Raw genomic sequence first — 5,033 nt, forward strand, 5'->3', positions numbered from 1 at the left:
CAGGGTGATTATTTATCTTCCTCCTGAAAAATTCAACCTTACCTGCAAATCTCTTGCTTATTTGATGACAACACATTCATTCAAAACACTGCACCTTTGATAGGTGATTCATTCAAAACCATCCATCAGAGGTGAGTTTTTGAAAGGTTCCCACGATAGAGAAGATTTCCGTTCACAGGATGGTACCCAAGTACTTAACATGCTTTCAAAGCATTTTAAAATGCAATATGATAGGGAATTTTCTTGCAGTTGCCTAATGCCTGAGTTTTGTACATCAGGCAAGTCACCTTCCTCATGTTTTTTTTAACTTGATATTTAGTCTTCTCTGCCAAAACATCTTTCTTCACATTTCCAGCCTGTGTTACCTGAGGATCTTTTACCCCTTTTTAAATTGGTCCTTCTCCATTAATATTTAACAATGCATATTAGCAAATGAAGTCTAGCTAGCATTTGGCAAACAGATTTTTTTGCTGCAGTAAGATGCTATTAATGTGATGGTGCATTAAAAAAAAACACTGAAAGGACACAAAAGGTTTTAATTTTGAAAAAGGAAAAGCAACTGATTATACGTGAGCTTCACCTGCCAGCCAAACTGCTAGCAAGAGAAGGAATAGGGGGATGCAGTAGAGATGGAGGCCCTTAGTGATTATAGCTGATGTGCTCGATGTGATGGTTCATGTATCTGTGAAGATACACAAGAAAATAGATCAGATGAGTGAACAGCAGCTATTTTGATTAACCAAAAACCTTATCCACACAAGAACTTGCCCTGGTTTAATTATACCAATTCAGCTATGGTAAAGGTGCCAAAGGACACTCTTATTTTAGTTTCACCTAATTGGTTTAAGGGAAAATGAAACAGAAGTATCCAAACTGCCTTTTGCTTTGGTATGAAGTCACACCTTCGCATTGGGGTGACTCTCCATGTAGACAGACACATGCATGTAAAAAAATCATCATCTGGGTCATCAGCAGGGATAGAAAACAGGACTTCTAGCTCCAAAGCACTGGCCTGTAACTGTGCCCAGGTCAGGGTGAGTTTTGATGTGTGCAGAAGTGTGGACCCATGTCTGCGGATGAGGAAAAAATCACCGCTGGCAGATGAATAGGGGCAAATTTAGAAGCAGAATTGAGGCTCCTGTGAAAATGTGACTCTGGGGTCCATCTTTTTAATTCTTCTTTAAGGAGGAGCCCTAATTTGGAGACTCCCATTTACTGTTCCTGTGACAACTGTGTAAACGGTCCATGGTCTTGGCTCTTTGAATAAACTTAAATTTTTTGCCTTTCCCCTAAAAAGAGAGAGAGAGAGAGACAGCTGGAGATGGCACTGACCTCCCCACGGACTCACTGGAGATAAAGTGCCAGGATTATCCGCCTAGGCCAGCTTACTCTGGCCCACAAGTCCAACAGGTTCATTTGTGCAAGAGCTGTGTGTGTGCAAACCTTAATTACTCTTCAATCCTATACACAATAGCTGGTCTCCGAGGCACTTGGCGGGGTTAAGGTGAGTGCAGGTGGAATAGTGTTTCTTTCACAGCCTCTGTGCGTGCTTCTCTTGGGAGACGGATGAACTGGATTTACAAGGGCGGGCTGATTTGCACATAAGCAGCCACTGGCAAAGAATCATTTCCTTTTCAAACCTAAATTCAGACTTTTTGCCCCCTCCTTTCCCCCTTTCTGTCTGCTCTGCTTCTGTCCACCCACTGCCACTCATATTTCCCATTTCTTAAAGAGAGAACACAATCCATCCCCCCACCCACCCACTTCTCCCCTTGCATGAGCCTCCACCAGGAAATGATAAACAAGGAAATTACTGTTCAATTTTTACTTCTGATATGTGTCTGTATTTCAGCAAGCAAATGCACTCACAGAGGTGAGCAGCAATGCTGAGCCATGCTAATCAGACCTGTGGCAAGGCTTGGTAACAGAAGTGCACTGAGGGTCTGCAAGTGGAACCTCTCCTGTCATTCAAAAAAATATATATATCGATTTTTTTCTTAGCATAAATGGGCTGGAAAACTGAGGCAAACAGATTTTAAAGGTTACATGCAGCTGAGTTTAGCTTCCACAGAAGAAGCTTGCTAAGGACCTAAAGATCTCTCCCCAGACACATGCAAGCAGGGAGTCGAATAGAAGCTGGGGTCAACGGATCTTTTGGCAACTCCCCAGGCTGCACACTGAGGCTGGCATTGGTAAAGGGCCTGAGGAAGTTAAGCTCCTAACTCCCATCAAGAGGTAATAGGAATTGGGCTCCTAACTTCCTAATTCCTTTTGCACACTCGAGTGAGGACACCTGCTTTCAAGCATGCTCCACAAAGGAGGGAACTGCCTTCTGTCATGAGCTTGCACAAGGCAGGAGGACAAACTGGGAGTCCTAATCTTAGAGCAAATGAAGTGTCTCTTGGGAAAGCCTGACCACGCAGCTCCTTCTGATGGGAATAACCAGTTGGCATGCTCTTGGCTGCCCGGCGGTTGGCAGCCCAGCTGTCACACTAGCAGGATTCCTGACCGCTCTGAGCGGAAACGTGATGCAGGCTGTTCCATTAGGGATTTTCCACTTTATGCTAAGCGTCACAACTTATTGGTGTTGGTCAGATGAACGTGCTATTCCTTTGCATATTTATAATATCTTCTTACCTTTGCTCTTAGGAGAGGGATCATGTCGAGGCAACCCAGATTAATGGCGCCTCTGTAATATATATAGTTACATAATTAAACAGCAATACATCTTTTCAGACTGGATGCAGGGGGGTTGCATAGCAGATGCCATCTCCTATGCACCCCACAGACCTCACTTGCCAGTTCCTGTCCTGGTGCCCAGGTTCTAGTCATGGGTGTCTAATTCTCCTGGGTTAGTGGAATAGACATTTTTTCTTCATAGGGTAGAGAGCACCTGAATCAAGAGACTTGGAGTAGGCAGGTTTAGCTGCTGAGATTAAGTCTGGGGAAGCCTCCATTTACAATGAACTGAATGTCTCCCACCACATTCATTACTAATATTTGCAGCTGTTATCTTCCCTGCTGCCTGCTGGGCCTAACAGCATGTGTGGGAACCTTTGTGCTCTGTGATGCAGAGGGATTAAGAGGATGGTAGGTTCAGTGAGTTGCTTGGATCTGTCTACTCACCCACGCAGACTTCACACTCAATCTGTCCTCTGGATCTAAATGTCTCTCCCCTGTCAGTGAACTCTGGGGGAGGTTCAGAACTGAACCTACATCGAGACCTTGCAACTCAACCCCTTCTCCAGGCTCTGGCAGGCTGTTGTTATAACCAGCTGACCGACTGGCCCCCGTTTTGGATGAAAGGTCACCAGGGGTTGGAGACATGAAATAATTCGCTCCTTTGGCTAGTTTTTCAGTCCTGGCAGTTGAAATTTTAAGATCCAAAACCCTGAAGCAGAAGTGACCAGAGACACATGGTGGGACACGATCCTGGTCCTTTGATGAAGACAGGGAGGACTTTGGGAACGGCCCAGAATTTCTCCCAAGAGAAAAAAAAAATCATGCCGCACATTCATGTAGGGGCAGAGGTGCTAATGATTGGCAAGATTTGACCCTGGCCCTCATGCCAAGAACACAGTGGGTAGCAGCAGTACAAAAGGTAAATAGGAGGCAAACATAATCCAGGCACAAATCCTGACAACTGATCATATATAAACTCCAGCACCCTCAAAGCTGAACTAATGCTTGGGATTTATACAGGGCTTTCATGCTTGAGAACTGCTGAGACATTAACTGATGCCTGCTTTAAAGATCGCTTTGACGTGGATGGGTGAGTCTATTTATAAACTGAGAATGAGTGATGAAGTAACTTGACCAAGGTCACTGCAGTGTGTCAGTGTAAGAGGCAGAATCAGAGCTTGGGCTCTGCTGGCTTGCAGCCCTGTCCCGATTCCTTCCGTCAGCACTGCGGTATAGTTCTCACCTGATTTAGACTCTGGGAAGTCCCACTGAACATGGTGTGGGCAGACAATACACCCCTTTCTCCCTAGATGTGTGTGCGAATGATGTGAAAATCTGGTAACCCTTTTAAGGCTATTGCCCTTTTGTTTCTGAGCTGAACTCCACACACAGCCATTTAATCTCTGGGCATCTCAGGTTGTTTAGCTGTTCAGAAGCACACCCATAGCATTAAAGGTCTTTGATCCAATTAGACTGGTTGTGGGGTCTGGCATAGCAGAATGGCAGAGAGCAGAGCAGAGGATGAGGGGCACTGAAGATGCACGTGGTCGATCCAAGGCTGTTTCCTTCTCTAACTTCACTGAAGCAAAGGAAGGGAAGAACATGGACCTGAACGAATGAGAGCGCATCGCTCTCTCTCCAATGCTGCCCACATCCCTCTTGCAGGGAAAGGCTCTGAAACCAAACTCTAGGTTCCAGGTCACCTCTACAATCCCAAACTTAATTAAAACTGCCAGCTTCTAATTAAACCACTTAATTAAGTGCCACATTGACAGTAGGTAGAAAAAAAGACAGGACAGACTTAATTAACACAATGACATAGGCAAAAAAGAAAGAAGAAAAAACCCAAACCCAAACCATCCTTATGAGCTTGACAGCTGATTGGCAAGCAGTGTTTGGCCCAGGGCAGGACCACAAAGGGCTCTTCCAGGGCGAGCGCCCCATGGCTGGAAAGCAAAGCAAGGAACATGCATACTTGTCTGAGCCTTGCAGAAGACGATCCTTATTTCAATCCAGCAAAACACCTGGGCTGGGATTTTCCAAGAAGTGAAACCCTTTAAATTGCAAATGGGGACTGATGCTTAGCTCCCTTAGGTGCTGGGAAAATCCCAGCCTCTACTGCACATTTAAATGCCAGCAGGCCAGTTGACTTCAAGCCTAGCTTGCCTATACCCTTGATCCAGGAGGCAGAGGAAGTATTGTGACTCCCTGGGCAGCATCGGTTGAATAGTATGTGGTGAGTTATATGGGAAATGCAGCAATGCTGCGATCTCTGACAAAACTCCTAGGGTTTCCATTTCACAAAATAGCAGCAAAGACTGAGGAAAGGAGAGGCAGGTCCTGGAGCAGTG

At 45.3% G+C, this 5,033-nt stretch overlaps 1 long non-coding RNA gene across 1 annotated transcript in view; it reads right to left on the reverse strand.

The window, feature by feature from the left end:
* Nucleotides 1–613: 613 nt before the first annotated feature.
* The window catches only part of LOC102382207, a 9,187-nt gene continuing 4,767 nt past the window's right edge, over nt 614–5,033 (reverse strand). The window contains exon 3 of the long non-coding RNA XR_323029.1: nt 614–682. This is a non-coding gene — a long non-coding RNA (uncharacterized LOC102382207). The remainder of the gene's footprint in view (nt 683–5,033) is intronic.

This window comes from Alligator sinensis, unplaced genomic scaffold, assembly GCF_000455745.1.
Source record: "Alligator sinensis unplaced genomic scaffold, ASM45574v1 scaffold611_2, whole genome shotgun sequence".
In the NCBI taxonomy this organism is placed as follows: Eukaryota; Metazoa; Chordata; order Crocodylia; family Alligatoridae; genus Alligator; species Alligator sinensis.